Source organism: Callithrix jacchus, chromosome 8, assembly GCF_049354715.1.
Source record: "Callithrix jacchus isolate 240 chromosome 8, calJac240_pri, whole genome shotgun sequence".
In the NCBI taxonomy this organism is placed as follows: domain Eukaryota; kingdom Metazoa; phylum Chordata; class Mammalia; order Primates; family Cebidae; genus Callithrix; species Callithrix jacchus.
The window spans coordinates 32,858,650-32,877,532 of NC_133509.1; the positions used below are offsets into that span (position 1 = coordinate 32,858,650).

The 18,883-nt window shown below is 39.7% G+C and overlaps 1 protein-coding gene and 1 non-coding gene across 5 annotated transcripts in view; one reads left to right on the forward strand and one right to left on the reverse strand.

The window, feature by feature from the left end:
- SLC28A2 (solute carrier family 28 member 2) overlaps positions 1-2,301 on the forward strand; it is a 107,335-nt gene extending 105,034 nt beyond the window's left edge. For 2 of the 4 annotated variants that reach the window (XR_013520936.1, XR_013520938.1), the window contains exon 22: positions 184-788. The gene's annotated coding sequence lies outside the window, so the exon portion shown is untranslated. Of the gene's footprint in view, positions 1-183; positions 789-812 lie in introns of those variants that run through there. The other 2 variants (XR_013520923.1, XR_013520939.1) reach the window with 2 other exon arrangements.
- Positions 2,302-12,030: 9,729 nt separating this feature from the next.
- On the reverse strand, positions 12,031-12,137 carry LOC118145242 (U6 spliceosomal RNA). The gene has a single exon (XR_004730370.1). It is a non-coding gene; the product is annotated as a U6 spliceosomal RNA (small nuclear RNA).
- Positions 12,138-18,883: the final 6,746 nt, after the last annotated feature.

Consider the following 18,883-nt stretch of genomic DNA (forward strand, 5'->3'; position numbering starts at 1 on the left):
ATAGTGTAAAAAAAGGTCAGTTTCTCTAGACTGCCAATAAAGGACAGAGTTGCTATTCTTATCTCTGATCGTTTCCCATCCCTTAATTTGTGTTTTTCTTGAGTATTTTGTATACAATTAAGAAGATGGTGAGGCTTTTGGTAAGAAGAACAAAACTTCTCATTTATATTTTCTCTTTTTCAGGTAAGAACAGAAGTCATCACAACCTTTGTTCTCTGTAGATTTGTCAATCTGCATGCCATTGGGATCATGTTAGAAGACTTAGGTGCATACATGACCAAACTCCCTTCTTCTCTTTTCTCCTTTTAAACCTCTATAGGAATACAGACAATTTTAGAAGTGAGAATATTTAGTTACGATCACACACCGGAGCCTGTTGAGGGGTGGGGGGCTAGGGGAGAGATAGCAGGGGATGAGGGGTTAGGGGAGGGATAGCATTAGGAGAAATATCTAATGTAAATGATGGGGTGATGGATGCAGCAAACCACCATGACACATGTATACCTATGTAACAAACCTGCACGTTCTGCACCTGTACCCCAGAACTTAAAGTACAATTTTAAAAAAGAATACTTAGTTATGAAAAAAGTGAAGACCTTGGTGGGAAGTTTCTTTCTATATAATGAAAAGCATGAATACTAAATTTATAAAAATGAGTAGGAACCAGGGAAATAAAAATAGGAACAGTGTCAATTCCCTATACACTTCCTAATCAGAACAATATAGGATTCGTAATGGAAAACTGGAACAAAAGGATGTTTCTTAAGAATACATGTTATTTTTCATTAAAAGTTTTTTTTTTTTTTTAATAGGGTCTCATTCTGTTGCCCATGCTGGAGTGCAGTGGCACAATCTCAGCTTACTGCAACCTCCACCTCCTGGAGTCAAGCAATCCTCCCACTTTAGCCTCCCTAGTAGCTGGGACTACAGGCATGCACCACCATGCCCAGCTAATATTTTTGTATTTTTAGTAGAGACAGGGTTTCGCCACATTGGCCAGCCTGGTTTCAAACTCCTGACCTTAGGTGACCCAACTGCCTCGGCCTCACAAACTGCTGGGATTACAGGGGTGAGCCACTGCACCTGGCCGATTGAAAGTTTTAACTTATGGACCCTTTAGGTTATGGAAGATTGACAATCAGAAGACAAACAAGTAAGGAAGAGACAGGAGTTAGAAGGAGTTAGATGTTCAGAAGGCATATATTAAAGCAACAGGCTTGGACGTTTGCTATCTCATGATAGGTTTTGGCTTAGATTTGCAAAGCTAGCATTCCAAAAGTTGTTTTATTTCCAACTAGATATTAATTAATATCTACCACTAGATGCCATTCTCACAGATAATGGTTAACTGGGTCAAAGACTGGCATGCTTTTGATTTTCTTTTTCAAATAATGTGCTGCTAAAGAGGCTAAATATAATTAACTCATAGAATTATCTCTAAATTGGAAGAATTATACACAATTAGAAGAAAATATATGTAATTATAGTTAATTATATCCTAAACTTATTCTCAAATACTATTATCATTGCTTGTTCTAGTGTTATCCTGGTTACTTCATTTTATCTAAAAAAATTTTTAGATGGAGGCTTGCTCTATCTACCAGGCTGGAGTGCAGTGGTGTAATCCCAGCTCACTGCAACCTCCACTTCCCAGGTTCAAGTGATTCTCTTACCTCAGCCTCCTTAGTAGCTGAGATTACAGGTGCACGCCACCATGCCCAGCTAATTTTTGAATTTGTAGTAGAGATAGGGTTTTGCCATATTGGCCAGGCTGGTCTTGAACTCCTGACCTCAGGTGATCCACCTGCCTCAGCCTCCCAAAGTGCTGAGATTACAGGTGTGAGCCACTGTGCCCAGCCTATTTTATCCAAATCTTAAGGAGAACAAAATTTTCAAATTTACCCTGAACTATTCATGAATATTGTCTTCTAGGGGCCCTAGCCATAGTTCTGGGATCTTCAGCAGCTTTTTCAGGTATCAACACCTCTCATTTCTTTCATTGAGGCTTTAACTCTGCGAGGCTGGTATCTGCTAAGCTTGAATGAGCTTTAGGGAACCTTCTCAGTGCACCTGATTACGTCCTTCAGTCTCAGAGTTTTTTTTCTTACTGAGCTAAAGAAGAAAGAGAGGAGCACTCCTTCTTGACTATCTTGATGGTTAATTTTATGTGTCAACTTGGCTAGGCTATGGTGCATTGTTGTTTGGTCAAACACCAGTCTAGATGTTGCTGTGAAGGTATCTTTTAAATGCGAATAGTATTTAAATCGGTGAACTTTGAATAAAGCACATCATCCTCCATAATGTGAGCAGATCTCACTCAATCCATTGAAGGCCTTAAGAGCAGAGACTGAGGTTTCCTGAAGAAGAAATTCCCTTCAAGACTGCAACATAGAAACCCTGTCAGAGTTCCTGGGTACAGTGGCTCACAGCTGTAATCCCAACACTTTCGGAGGCTGAGGTGGGCAGATCACTTGAGGTCAGCAGTTTGAGACCACCCTGGCCAACATGGTGAAACCCCATCTCTATTAAAAATAAAAAAATTAGCTGGGCATGGTGGCAGGGACCTGTAATCCCAGCTACTCGAGAGGCTGAGGTGGGAGAATCGCTTGAATTAGGGTGGTGGAGGTTGTAATGAGCCAAGATCATGCCACTGCACTCCAGCCTGGGTAACAGAGTGAGACTCTGTCTCAAAAAGAAAAAACAAAACAAAACAAAAGAGAAACCCTGCCAGAGTTTCTATGCCCAGTCTGCCTTAGAGACTTTGGACTCAAGCCTGCAGCCTCAGCTCTTATCTGAATTTTTTCAGTCTCTCTCTCTCTCTCTCTCTCCCCCCCAACACCCATATATATATACATACACACACACACACACACACACACACATATATATACATATATATCTACATATATCTACCTACAACATGTATGTAGATAGATAGATCTCCTATTGGTTCTGTTTATAGAACCAATAAACAGAATATATATATATATATAGTATGTATAGGAGAACTGTGACTAATAAGACTTTTCTAAAAGAAAGTTATTCCTCTATCTTTACTTTCAGCATTTTTTTCCATTTGGAACTAGCATTTGTAATTTGCATCAGATACTTGTATTTATTTGCAAGCATTTCTTCATGAGCTCATGAAGCTCCAATATATTTCTGTTGTGCTGCTTTTTATTTTTATTAGAAAACCGTATCATTCATTTATCTTCTTGAAAAGAGAAAATTTAAAATTACATTCAATAGAAAGTAATGATAAAGCAGAAATGCAAAGTGGTATCTCCATATTTTGTTACAAAATTTTTCAGATGGAACTCTTAAAAACATTTTAAGTCCTTGAGTATATCTACTGGATAACATTCATTTTTTTTTTTAGAATATACTTAACTGTATTTCGTGGATTATGGGTGGAGAAGAAGTATATTTGAATATTTAACACACAAAAGGCAAGATTGATAGCAAGACTGACAACACAGAACAAATGCCAATTTATAGGAGAGAAGGTAGAAATGTTAATAGTGGTAACTTAAGAATCCTTTGGAACTTTTTCATAATAGGCTGGTAATATGTAGAACACATGACTACTTCAAGTTCCTTTCTCCAAATCTCTCTTGTTGCCTGTAGCCTCAAATGTGTTCCACCGAAAGAGTGACTTTTCCAAGACTGTCATGGGCATCTTTCGCACTGAGGCTGTGTCTCTCTCTGTTTGTGTGGCACATGGGTGCTTCTTTGAGTCTTGATGATAGAAACACATAGAAAGGGGGAGAAAAAGTTCAAAACAATCAGCAACCTTTTTTTTTTTTTTTTTTGTACCCAAAGCAAAGCTTACTCAGGCTTTTTGGAGTGGTTAAAAAAAGAAAAAGAAAAAAAGAAAAGAAAAAAGACACATGCTACTTTAAAGAAGTCCCAGAAGGACTAAACTCTAAATGCCCCTGTGGCAGCAGCTTTCCTCATTACCCTCATTCTTAGACATTTTCTATGTCCACAAAGGAGCTGAAGTCAGCTCTGTTCTTTTATTCAGTACAGTGTCCAGCAGCAACTATGACAACTATGTGTGCCTCAGAGAATTTTTCCAGAGGTGGATGTCTCCAGGGCCACAGAGTTCCCTCTCAGCACTTTATGGGGGAAGTTATTCTCTACACTTGAAAGTAGAGAATAAAAGAAACATATGTGAAAGTATTTGGAAGTGCATAGGTGGTGTGTGTAAAGGGGAATGTCAAGTTTCAGCCTTGTGTTTTTCCTTCCTTCTTCCTACTGGAACCAGTTTGAGTCTTTGTTTCCCAGTTAGCAGAAGCTGTGGATCTGAGTAGAAGTTTCCTTGTTTGTCAAAAGAGCATTACCCCTAGTGGTTGAAAGCTTGGCATTCCCAGGGAGGAAGAGGTGGCAGCAGCCCTTTTGCAACTTTTAAACAGCCATGAGAATTCTGGCCCTTTGTCTTTAAGCATTATATTAAGCAGACTTCGACGTTTTCCTTTCAGCATTTTATTCAACATTACTAATCCCTTTTCCTTTTCTGGTCTCTGGGAAAACATAGACTACTATGCAAAAGCTCCTACCAAACAATGTGGCCTCTTTAATCACAGTTCCTGCCCACCACAAGCAAGTCCCTGAGCTACAGACCTGAATTGATAGACCTATAGAAGCATAGATTGGGCATCCTTTGCTTGTCTCAAGCTTCTTTGCACTGCACCATTTTGCTACAAACCGTGAGAATGACTCAATCTCTTGACCTTCAAGTACGTGGCTTTGAGCATTTACCTTTCTTAAGTGAAAAGTGAACATCTGAAAAGAGATCACTTGGTTTAGAAATACATTAAAGATGAGTTTCCCTGCAAAGAATGACTCTAAAACATGAGAGATGGCCCATCTGAATTAGTCCTTGAGTGAAATAAAGACCTTGATAGACATTACCGATGCTGGTATAGTTTGGACAAATGAATCTTGGGAATAGAAGGAACTACATGGAGCCTGGGCATGGTGGCTCAGGCCCATAATCCCAGCACTTGAGGCCAGGAGTTCAAGATCAGCCTGGCCAACATGGCAAAACCCCATCTCTACTAAAAATACACAAAATTAGCCAGGTCTGTTGGTGTGTGCCTGTAGTTCTGACTGCTCAAGAGACTGAGGCACAAGAATCTCTTGAACCCAGGAGGTAGAGGCTGCAGTGAGCCAAAATCATGCCACTGCACTCCAGCCTGGGGTGACAGAGTGAAACTCTATCTCAAAAAACAAACAAAACAAAAGAAGAAACTACATGGAGACTAGGAGTCTTTATTAGGAGAAAGGAAATTTAGTTTACCTGTGACTGGAAATTGTATGTATGGGCTAAGAGAGTGATACCCAGGTACAGGAGAAACTTCAGAGCCTTGCTGACCTTTGGCCATACATACAAGCAGGTATTCTGTCTTACAAGAGCCCATTTCAAATCCTAGGAACATTTTAGTTATACAACTGCAAACTCAAAATTAATTTGCTTCTAGTGGTGGTCAGATCCAGTGGTCAGGTGGTGGGTGAAGATTGCAATTTTAAATAAATGGTTAGGGAAGGACTCACATTTAAGCTAAGACCTGAAGGAGGCAGGGGAACAACTCATGGAGATAGCTGGGGACAAGGCTTCCAGAAGAAGAAAAGCAAGAGCGAAGATCCAATGGTGAAAGTCTGTCTGGGGTGTTCTGGGGCCAGCAAGGAGGTCTGTGAGGCTGGTGTGAAGTGAGAAGGGAGGTGGAGGAGCTGGAGCTGGGGTGGCAACAGGGTCCAGGTGGTGCAGAACTTCTGTAAGCACGCTGGCTTCCCCTGAGTGAGTTGGGAGTGAAAGGAGTCATGACCTGACTTTTGTTTTAACAGATCATTCTAGCTGCTGATGAGAACAGACTAAAAGGGAACAATGGTAGAAGCAAGGAGATCAGGAGGAGGTATTTTCAGTAATCCAAGGGAGAGATGACAGTGGCTGGGACCAGGACAGGAGCAACTGAGGTGGCAAGAAGTGGTTAGATTCTGAATATATTTCAAAGGTAGATGATCTGCTGGTGGATTAGATATGAAGTGTGAGAGAAAGAGAGGAGTCATGGATGAGTCCAAGGTTGTCAACCTGAGCTATCGGAGGGACCTTAACTAAACGGAAGAAGATTCACAGAGAGGCAGGTGTTGGGAGAAAGATCAGAAGTTCAACTTGGTATGTGCTTAGCAGAGACAATGAATAGGCAATTGAATACATGAGTGTAGACAAGTCAGGACTGGAGTTATGAGTTTGGGTTTCCATATACATGGAAATGAAAGCCACAAGACTGAATGAGATTCCCAAGAAAGAAAATATAGACAGAGTCTAAGAGAAAGAGCCAAAGACTGAGCATGCCAGTGTGTAAAGTCAGTAGGAACCAGCAAAGGAGATGGGGAAATAGCAGCCATTGAGAAAAGAGGAAAGCCAGGAGAGAGGGGTTTTATGAAAACCAGAGGAAGAAAATGTTTTACAGGGGAAAAAAGGAATCCACTGTTGAACATTGCTGATGAGTCAAGTAAGAATGAGGTATATTTGCCTGGGATTTTGCAATGTAGGGAACATTAGTAACTGTAACAGGGGCAGTTTATGTAGAGAGGTGGGGGTAGAAGCCTGAATGAATGGGCTCAGGAGAGAATGGGATGAGAGAACTGCAGACAGGGAGGATAGATGACTATTTTGAAGGTTTTTGCTGCAGAGAAGGCAAGAACAGAGCAGTAGCTAGAGGTGAAAGTGAGGTCAAGAGGGTTTTTCTTTTTAAAGTGGGTGAAATAATACCACATTTGCACACTAATGGAAATGTCTAATAGAGAGAAAAAATGATGCGTCAGAGAAGGGGAGAATAGCTGGAGAAATTCTTTTCTCAGCCTGTCTCACAGAACTGAAGACATTCTAACCTATGCCAAAGTTTGTTCTCATCCTATGCACAATGAAATGCCAGCAATTCTCGTTCTGGAAACAGTTTCTGCAGGGGCAAAAGTGGAGAGTTCCCGAGGTCCTTTGAAAAGCCACATCCCTGTATCCTGGAGCGCAAGGGCAGGATGTGTGTGGACACAGTGCTAACCCAAGTGTCTCAGCTTTGACTCGGAGATAAATTCTTCTGGGCATTTGCACAGATCCCACCCAAGCAACCTTTCTGTACAATATAGCTTATAATAAGACCTTGCCAAAACAGATTTTATCACTTGTGATTATTAGAATAGACAAAATCAAAGTTTCCCCTTTTACCTCAGAGACAATTGTTTTCATAGAAAATTAAGGCTGTTTACAAAATTATATGGGAAATTTTACTTAGTTTTGAAAGAGGCTTCAGACATTATCTTTAGTGGGACTGCAAATAATAAATTTCAATTTAAGGAGATACCTGTGGTAAGCCTGTGCTTTCTGATACCAAAGCAATTTTTTTCCCCATTTCACTGAGGTTCTCTAGTAGGCAATGCTGTCTTAGCCTATTTTGAATTATTATATTGTAGTACTAGAAAACAAACTTCCTTTTCTATAAGAATATCCTATCAATCTGATTTTTAAATGAGAAAACATTCTCTCCCTAGGTATGGTTTGGAGAAACTTTAAATGGTTGATACCTTCCTAAGCACTCCTTAAAAAAAGAAAACCAATTCAATGAGGACTTTCAATATTTTCCACCAAATTATCCCTAGTGGCAGAGGACAGCAAATACATACTCTGGAAAGTTATGAGGTGTGGCCAAAGTGGCCAAGGAAATCACAAAATCTCTTTGACGTCTCCTTTTTAGATATTAAAATTCATATGATTTTTCATTTTATATCATACTAATGCAATGTGTAAAAGACACATATCAAAATATGTTTTAAATTATTTGGAGAGAAAAGTGTTCTACTTGTCTCACTAGTTCGATGAAGAAGCTGCTTTTCATTGATTCTGTCCATGTCAGAAAACTGGGCTGAATTGAAGGCAGCTAACACCAGATTCATCATTTAGGCAATTTCTCTTCTCTGTCTTCGAGAAGTTTTGAACTCAGTGACTCTAAAACCCATGTCTACAAAAACATACTGATAAAATTGCAACAATTTTTCACTGCTTTATATGCTATAAAAGGGTAAAACTAAGGAAATATTCTTAGAACACTACTTGAGAGAAAGTTATGGTGTAATATTTTCAGGTTCCTGTAGTAGAAAGTTTTGATAGTTGGCTCATCCTACTTACAAGCAAAATAACCTACCTCATATGATGGGGTCTCTGATATGGTTACCCTCTCACTGTTGCAGGAACATTCATACGAGTTGGAATGTGCTATCTTTTTTGTCACCACTTCTTTTAAAATGGTCCGAGACCACCTACTAAATCAGAACCTCTGGATGTAGGGCACAAGAATCTGCATTTTAGCAAGCCTTCCAGGTGGTTCTGGTGCACATTACATGTTTAAATATTTTCTGGAAGAACTAAAATGAAAGACATCAATTTCAGTGTACAAAGAATCAGAAGAGGCAATAGAGAAGAAAATCAGGACAATTTTATGACTTTCTCCAGCAATGATTATCTGTTCAGGCAGAGAATAAGTCCTTGCTGAGGGTTGTAGTGGACAGGTTAGTTTCCCAGCGTCCATTGCCCCTTCTCCCTTCCAAAAGAATCTAATTTTCTTCATCCCTCTTTCATGCATCAATGTGCCCCAAATGACTACCACCCTCCCAGTTCCAGAGGTAGTTCCGATAAATCCCATTCTAAATGCCGATGACTGCTCAGGAATGGGGAGATAACCCAAGTGGCCAACAAAGCATGCTAGGAGTCCTGCTAAGGGGATTCTAGGGAAAGTTTCTGCTTCTACAAAAGAGCTACACAGAAAAAAGTAATACTAGGATACGATCCCAGGAACTAGTGCCTTCATCTTGCTGTCAGCCTAAGGATAAGCCAACAATAGGGAGGCAGAATGGAAAGATGGAAAAAAACTTGGTCATAAGGTAGCTGAATTTCCTTACCACTAAACTTCCTATTGTATGCAATAAGCGTTCTTGGTTAAGCTACTTTAAGTAAGATTTCCATTACATGCAACCGAAAGGAGCCCAAATTATGCAGGGGTTATTCCAGGTTGATATATTAAAAATGAAAATTTGAATATGGAATGGCAAAGTGGGTTGTGACCACAGGAGGAAATGAGAACAAGTCTTGAATGGAAGTTTATTATACTCACAGGCCCCAGAGAGGGGTCACCACATACCACACAGATCCACAAGGGTATTGTCAAGTTTTGGTCATGTGGCGGAAGACAGAAGAGGGGGAAAATTTAGTTCTGAGTCTTTGTTGGGGCTTCCTTGGGAAAGGCAAGGGCAGAGCAGAGTAAGCAGTTTGGGATTGGCTAATTTGAATAATTCTGACCAGCTCTAGCCTATAGGAGTGGTCTGCAGTTGCCTGGTACAATGCCCTGGGATGGTTTAGAGCAGGGGAAATATTGGTTTGGTGTCTGAGAGATAGATAAGGAGATGGCGGGGCTATGAACTTGGGATTGGTTGGTTTGTATATGAAAAATGTGCTCCTGGCCAAGCCCTTTGCTATCTCTAAGAATTAGCAGGCCCTGGAAGAGGCAGTCTTTCTCTGGCTAGCAAGATGTCAAAACATCATGAAATACAGAAAATAAAAAACACCATTAATACAATTGGATATTTTCTTTCTTTCTTTTGAGACGAAGTTTTGCTCTTGTTACCCAGGCTGGAGTGCAATGGCGCGATCTAGGCTCACCACAACCTCCGCCTCCTGGGTTCAGGCAATTCTCCTGCCTCAGCCTCCTGAGTAGCTGGGATTACAGGCACACGCCACCATGCCCAGCTAATTTTTTGTATTTTTAGTAGAGAAGGGGGTTTCACCATTTTGACCAGGGTGGTCTCGATCTCTTGACTTCGTGATCCACCTGCCTCGGCCTCCCAAAGTGCTGGGATTACAGGCATGAGCCACCGCACCCGGCCCTACAATTGGATATTTTCAGAACAAATAATGGCAATTAAAAGCATAAGATTCCAGAGTTAGTAAGGGTTCTTCAACTGTATGGAGAGTCCATTTAAACCAGAGGAGTAGAGTTCTAGGGAGACATGATTGTCTGAGAAGCACATTTATCAGAGCTAGCTAAGTAAAAAGTGGGAGATGAGAGATGAAGACAGGGAAGATCAAAGGGAAAGGGGAAAACGTGCAAAATCCCTGGGGCAGAAGAGTGCATGGCTCTGGGGTAGCCAGAGTGGAGGGAAGCTGGGGAAACTACAATGAGACAGGCTGGAGGTGGGCAGGTGCATGGCCATGTGGGTCCATGTAGTCCATTGTAAGGATTTGGGACTTTGTTTTAGAGAAAAATGAGAATTCCACTGAAAGACTTGCAGAGATGGGGAGAAGAGGGGACCAGATTTCCATACCGAGAGGTCAGTCTGGCTGCTGAGGATTGAGGAAGCTGTGGCAATGGTTCAGGTGAGAAATAATAGTAGGTTGGACTAGGATGGAGGCAGTGAGGATGAAAGAAATAAGTAGGTTGGTGATTAATTCATTCTAAGCTGAAGGTATACATTTGACAGATTTCCTATAGCTCATAATGAAATCATAGATGGTAAAGTGACGAAAGGATCTAGTGAAGAATGGGAATGAAATGGGGACTTGAATAGACCCCTAAGGAAGCCCAAGACTTTAGAGTCCTTTAGACTCCAGGGGTTGGTAAACTTATCCTGTAAAGGATCAGATAGTAAATATTTTAGGCTTTGCAGCCAAGAATCAAAATCAAAATATTATGTGGGTACTTATATAACAAAGTGTTGATATTCACTCGGGGTGGCTGGCAAGATATTAACTATTAGGAAAAGTTATAGATTGCCATCTCAAACCTTTTGGAAGGCCAAAGGTTTTCTTGAGGCATGCCGAAGGCAGCTGCCTCATTAACATTAACATGGGAAAGAGAGAAGATCAAAGGCCTTCCAAGTTTAAGTCTGCTTACCCCACGTCCCTTTGTCTCCACTCTGTTTACTCATGTAAATTTTGTGCTGAGCGGGGAAGATCAAAGGGGATTTACCTGTTAATAGTATTTACTCCGGGCTGCAGAACCTAAAGCTTTGATCAGTTGTAAAACCATTCTCTTAACTATGTTAATTATCCACAAGCTGTTAACTTAGAACCTCTGTTGTAAGATCTACAGAATAAAAGTGTGGATTGGTTGCATTCCGCTCTCTGAAAGCAGCCAATGGCCATCCCTAGCCCACATGTATCACTGTAATGGTGTGAGAATGCATTCATTCATCCCTTGTTTTGAGTCAGGGTCTGCAGGTTAGACTTCCACAGGTGGTGGGCAACATCTCAACTAAGAGAGGGAAAAAAAGCCATTAAGCTTTTATTGACAAAATTCACAATATAATGAAAATTGAGAACTAATATAGTTCTACCAATGAGAAAAATGAAATTTTCTTTTGGGGGAATAATATTTTTGCATGATTGGTGTTCATAGTGTTCCTTATTACCAAAATAAATTGCAAATGTTCATCTATTAATGTGATGAGGTTTTTACATCTTTCTATATTTGAAATGTCTTTTCACACAGACACGTACTGCCAAATGCTGATATCAATTCAGGGACATATAATTAAAATTGAACATATTCATTGCTTGGAAAGGTATTTATAGAATTCTATTAGATTCTTCTTTTGATAGTTGGTTTTTAGCATGTTGTTGCCAATAAATCACTTTCTTTCTTTTTTTTGTTTTTGTTTTTTTTGAGACAGAGTCTTGCTCTGTTGCCCTGGGTATAGTGCAGTGGCAACTTCTGCCTCCTGGGTTTCAGCAATTCTCCTGCCTTAGCCTCCTAAGTAAAGACTACAGGCACCACTCCCGGCTAATTTTTGTATTTTTTTAGTAGGGACAGGTTTCACCATATTGAATAGGCTGATCTTAAACTCCTGACCTTGTGATCTGCTTGCCGCGGCTCCCAAAGTGCTGGGATTACTTTGGGAAAGTGTGAGCCATCGCACCTGGCCTACACTTTCTTTTTCAAATTTTTAAAACAATTTTTTAAATTATTTAAAATTTTTACAATTAAAAATATGGAAGCCTTCATGAATTTGCATGTCATCCTTGCACAGGAGCCATGCTAATCTTCTCTGTATCTTTCCAATTTTAGTACATGTGCTGCCAAAGCAAGCACCAATAAATCACTTTCCTAAACCGCACATTTAAATGTACTTTGAAATTTCCTGTGGCCGGGCGCGGTGGCTCACGCCTGTAATCCCAGCACTTTGGGAGGCCGAGGCAGGTGGATCACGAGGTCAAGATATCGAGACCATCCTGGTCAACATGGTGAAACCCCGTCACTACCAAGGATACAAAAAATTAGCTGGGCATGGTGGCGCGTGCCTGTAATCCCAGCTACTCAGGAGGCTGAGGCAGGAGAATTGCCTGAACCCAGGAGGCGGAGGTTGCAGTGAGCCGAGATCGCGCCATTGCACTCCAGCCTGGGTAACGAGAGCGAAACTCCGTCTCAAAAAAAAAAAAAAAAAAAAAAGAAATTTTCTTTGTTCTTGCATGGAGTTCAGAAAAACTGCTGGAATGGTCATTTGAGCTCAGAAAATGTATCTGCTGCAAATGGAGAATGGAGATCTTGCTTTTTGTTTTCAGTTTTGACAGCATGGGAAATACATAAAGTAATTTGATATCACTTGGGATTGAGACATGAGTCATCTAAATGACTTTACTGTAAGTTTGGAATATAAGCACTGTTTTGCCTCATAATTTTAGGTTGAATTTATAAAGAAACATTATCAAGTCTGTAGCAAAAGCTAATTCCAAAGTAATTAACAGCGGTTGTGGGCAGTTCTTCTATTTGAAAAAACCTTCAATCCCAGTCCCAAGCTCGAAAGATTGCAGTAAAATCTTACCATTGCTGAACCATTGACTGCTGGGTGGGAGGGCAAGTCAGGATATTCACACAATTCTTCAGTTCCCGCTTAAGACTCAGTACTGATTCCTTGAACAATCCACAACGGAGCAGAATCAGTAACCTGTGTTGATTCACCAAGACCAAAGAAAACCACTCCATATCATTTGCGTTGACTATTGTTGCTCCCATTGTCCTCAGTTCAGAGAGCAAAGCTGCATGCCAAAGGCTAATACTAATTTTAAGCAGTTGTTGGACACATTTCTTCAGCAACCAAACATAATTTAATAAACTAGCCATTCGTAGGTGGCTTTCCTTGATTAGCTAACAAATGAGCCAGTTAGGTTGCTTATCTACAAAAATGTGGAAGACTTTTTTTTTCCATTTTTTATTTTTGTGAAGACATTCTGCTATAATGAGATACTTCATTTTAAATTTTCCATTTTTTTCTGATTATTGCTTTCCTGTGAGTTGGAAATCTTGTGATGAATACTTCTGGTAATGTCAACATGAATTGTATTCTTTCAGCAGAGCTATAATGTCATTGTATAAGAAACACAATGTTTTGCCATCTAATTTAATCAGAATAATCCACACTCCACTGTGCCTTAGAAGTATGACAGTGACATTACTTTTCTTTCCCTGTTTTGACATGATGCATATAGACTGGTAATAACAAAATAAAACACCATAGGTACAGTGACGCATGAGACACTTGAAACACTGTCAAGTGATAACTGTGTCACCGTGATCTGTAGCTGTGCCAAGCCACATTGCAAAGCAGTGATAGCACCCTATAGTGTCTCTATCACAGCTACTCAATCTGCCATTGGAGCACAGAAGCAGTCATGGACAATATGCAAATGAATAAATGTGGCTGTGTTCCAAACAAACATTATTCATGGACACTGAAATTTGAACTTCATGTCATTTTCATCCATTATGAAATGTTATTTTTCTTTTAATTTGTTTCAATGATTAGAATATGTAAAAAAGCAAAAAAAAATTTTTTTTTTTAGCTTGAAGGACCTGTTAAAAACAGATGGCAGTCCAGATTTGGCCTGCAGGCCATAATTTGGTGAATGGAAGATTGTTTCAAGATAAAGCCCAGAAAACAGCCACTGGGCCAGGCACTGTGGCTTACACCTTACAGGCACTTTGGGAGGCAGATCACCTGAGGTCAGAAGTTTGCCTGACCAACATGGTAAAAACCCATCTCCATTAAAAATGCAAAAAATTAGCTAGGCGTGGTGGCATGTGCCTGTAATCCCAGCTACTCGGGAGGCTGACGCAGTAGAATCGCTTGAATCCTGGGGCGACAGAAGTGGCAGTGAGCCGAGATTACACCACTGTACTCTAGCCTGGGCTACAAGAGTGAGACTCCCTCTCAAAAAAACAAAACCAGCTGTTGCAACTCTCATTTCTTTGTTGAACTCAGAAGAAGCAGATGGACAATGGGAGAAAAACTGCAGATATAAGTGGATTGAGTAGTGAATGGAAGGTGAGAGAACAAATATGGAAAGTACAAGCAACCTTTTTTCAAAATATGGCTCTAAAAAGCAGGAAAGAAATGATGTGATTTAAGAGAAGATTTTTGGTTAAAATAGGTGCAACATGAACATGAGCACTTAATCTGAATTTCTTCTTTCTTTTTTAATAAGGAAAAGAATACTCATCTTGATGCTTCTTAGAAAAGTCAAATGAGATAAAGTGTGTTTTAAAGGCACCAGCAGGATGACTAGCATATAGTAGGTTCCCATGTAGCTTTGTTATTTAGTTCTTGAATTTTTTTTTTTTTTTTTTTGAGATGATGTCTCAATCTGTCGCGGGCACTGGAGTGCAGTGGTGTGATCTTGGCTCACTGCAACCTCTGCCTCCTGGGTTCAAGTGATTCTCCGGCCTCAGCCTCCCAAGTAGCTGGGTGCCACCACACCCAGCTAATTTTTTGTATTTTTAGTAGAGATGGGGCTTCGCCATGTTGGTCAGGCTGGTCTCAAACTCCTGACCTCATGATTCACCTGCCTTGGCTTCCCAAAGTGCTGGGATTACAGGTGTGAGCCACCATGCCCAGCCAATTTTTTTTTTTTTAAATGAAGGTCATATTCCCTTACTGAGGTGTATTAAAAGTTGTTAAATCAGAAGTTAACTGATTGGTCAAGATATTATATTGCTATTTCAATAATTTGGATTTTGTAACTTTCTCAACTTTCCTCCTGCTAGACTTAATTCTCATCTTTTTAGTCTGTCTTCACATGGGAGCCACTTCATCCTTTGGATCATTTTCATTGCCTTTTAAAAGTCATACAACAATTATACAAATAATTATACAAATGAATCATACAAATCATACACTGATTGGGTATAATAGTGGGCTTATATTTATTCTTATTACTTTTTTATTATAACATTATTCCATAAGTCATAGAGTTACCACAGGACCCAGATAGGTATACACCCCAAGAAAAGTGAAAACATATGCCCACACAGAAACTTGTATGTAAGTGTTCTTGGCAGCCCCAAAGTGGAAATAACCTAAAAATTCAGCAACTGATGAATAGATAAATAAAATATATATATCCATAGAGTGGAATTTCATTCGGCCATAAGAATACATGAGGTACTGATACAAGCTACAACATGAATAAAACTTGAAAATCTTTTGCTAAGTGATAGAAGTTCATCACAAAAGACCACTTATTGAATGATTCCATTTAGAGGAAATGTCCAGCAAAGACAAAATGAGAGAGACAGAGAGTAGGTTAGTAGTTGCCTACGACTTGAGGGTAAGGATTGGGGGAAAAATGGAGTGACTACTAATGGATATGGGGTTTCTCTGTGGGATGATGCTTTATAGTCTGTGTCTGGTAATCTGGTATCTGGAGTCCCTGTGGATGTGTCTTTTTAATGTTGTTTTGCTAGAGGGGTGTTTTCTCCTCCTGCATCTGTCTGTATTATGTAGGGGACTCTGTATTTGAGATTTTATTGTCGGAAATAATTTGAAGACTAGATGGATGTTACATTTTTTCAAAAAAGAATTTTGCTTGCTTTTTCCAGGCACTTGGGAATGCCAGCAGTCAGGTATCATCTTTAATACTTATCTGGAATAATACTTAATCTGGATTACTGAGGATTTTTTGATCCCATTAAATTTTGTGAACGTGGTGAGTATGTCACTGACCTGACACTACTTCCAGCCTTGGTATCTGCCTTGGGATTTGTACACCCTGGCAGTTTGAAGAGAATAGTTGTGGGTCCCTCTAACTTCCTATAAAATCCCATAAATGTTTTCTCCTTTATGATGCCATTTATAATTACCTATAAGACTTTCACAGGATCAGGGACTGAAACATCACATCCAATAAGCTTATCAGATTACTTTTCACTCTCGAAGTAATAGGTTAACAGAAAATTGGAGGGAATAGGACCACGTACTAATGCCTATAAATTATTAGTACTTTGGCAGGCCGAGGCAGGCGGATCACATGAGGTCAGGAGTTTGACACCAGCCTGGCCAACATGGTGAAACTCCATCTCTACTAAAAATACAAAAAAAAATTAGCCGACTGTGGTGGCACATGCCTGTAATCCCAGCTACTTGGGAGGCTGAGGCAGGAGAATCACTTGAGCCCAGGAGGCGGAGGTTACAGTGAGCAGAGATTGTGCCACTGCCCTCCAGCCTGGGTGACACAATGAGACTGTGTCCAAAAAAAAAATTAAAAAATTAAAACATCTGCTTTTAAAAATGAGTAACAAAGCATTAAAGGGCTCGTTCACTAAGTTATAGAACTGTGTCTTGCAATTTAACATGAGGGGGATTAAAGGTGGGTCTCCGTTAGGAAATTAGGCAAAAAATAATATTGTAGAAGCTAATAAAACTTATAATACTGATATTAACAATCAAATGTATAGGGAGATTCAACTACATTCCCTTCAGAATATTATCCCTATGGAGCAGGATTGGCCTGAAGCATATTTTGACTTCAGCAACAATAATTATAGTTGTAATCACTAAACAGAAACATACTACAAAGTACACACTGCTACAGATCAGGTAAGCAAATGAATTGTAAAGTTAGTTCAAATATATGAGAAAGCTTATGCTAGAATTATTGGTTGGTTCAGCTATCTGTGTAAGTCCAAACAAACTGGTTATTAAAAATATGTGGAATCTGTATATAATTTTGATTATCCATTTGATTCTATGATATTGTAAGACAAGTGGTAGTTCTCAGACTAGGAGTGATCATTTTGTCATTATAAGGCCTTGATCATGGATCAGGGATATAGACTGCACTGTGGATTGTTTTGAGCATGACTCTTTTCTGAAGGGGGAAAGCTCCCTCACACACAGAGCAGTGGTGGTGCTGGAGTTACAAGAAAAATGGTCATTGGTGTAGCAAATTCTGAAAAATGAGAAAGATTAGGATCAAAGGACGATTGTGTGGATTAGACTTGCTCAGAAGGTTCACCTGTTTTTCTACAGCAGGGAGAGAAGTGACCCTTTATACAGGGTTGAGAAGCAAATGCATGCAATGAGATGAAGACCTGATTATTCTCTCTGGCAGCTTAGGTAGTATAGTAGTCCCTTCATCCAAAGTTTCACTTTCTGCAGTTTGTTACCAGTGGTCAACCATGGTCCAAAAATATTAAATGGAAAATTCCAGAAATAAATTATTCATAAGTTTTAAATTGCATGCTGTTCTGAGCTGCATGATGAAATCTTGCACTGGCCCACTCCACTCCCTCCACCTGGGAATGAATCCTCCCCCATTTAGCATATGGCACGGTATATGTCACCTGCCCTTCAGTCATTTCCAGTCATTTTGTAGCCATCTCGTTAGAAGATCACAGGCCTTATATTCAAGTAACCTTATTTTAGTTAATAATGACCCCAAATGCAAGTCTTGATGCTGACAATTTGGACATACCAAAGAAAAGCCTAAGTGGCTTTCTTTAAGTGAAAAGTGAAAGTTCTCAACAAGAAAATAAAAAAGTTGTATGTTGAGGTTGCTGAGATTCATGGTAAGAACGAATCTCCTATCTGTGAAGTTGTGATAAAGGAAAAGAAATTCATGCTAGGTTTGCTGTCGCACTACACATGGCAAAAGTTATGGCCACAGTGTGTTGATAAGTGCTTAGTTAAAAAGGAAAAGGCATTATATTTTTGTTTGTAAGACATGAACAGAAAATGTGTTCTGACAGCAATGTGTTGCACCAGATTAACTTAATATTAAAATTTATCATAGGTCTGCGTGTATAAGAAAAGGCACAGTATATATAGGGTTTGGTACTACCCATGGTTTCAAGCATTCACTTGGGGTCTTAGAACATATCCCCTGAGGATAAGGCAGAACTACTTACTGTAAAGGAAAGAAGAAAACTAACCAGAATATACAAATGTGTATAAATCTACTGGGGATTGTAAACTGAAGGAACTAATGCCTGATGGTCTCTATTTCCTCTGGGGAAAATGCAACAATATGATCAGCTGAGAAAAAGTAGTGATGGTTTGGAATAGCTACTGAGGAGGACGCAGAGGGCTGTGAAACAGAAATGCTGGGTAGTATTTAGGCCTGTGAATATATACCCTAATGTGCACCAACCCACACAACTGTATAGATTTCTCAAGCAGGATTCAGTCCATGTGTAGGACTAACAGGTGTTTCTGCAATGGACGTAAAAGGACACCAGGATGCAAAGGAGTTAAAGGCATTAGTAAAGGTATGGTTGGAACCTGTAACTCATTTCAAAGTACATATTCTATGCAGATTTTTCACAAAAAAGAAACATTCTTCAACTTAAGAACAGAGAGTCTTCCTTTCCGGGGCCTGGGATTTCTCCCTTATACTCAGAAGATATTCAAATATTTTTGAATGAATGAATGAACTAATAAACAAGCTAAAATCTAACTTTGCTAAGCATTTCTGAATGTAAGTATTAGGTTTACTTTTGTGATGAATATGTTGATTATTTCAGAGAATTAGAATTCTGTCCCAAGAGTCACATTCCTATAATTT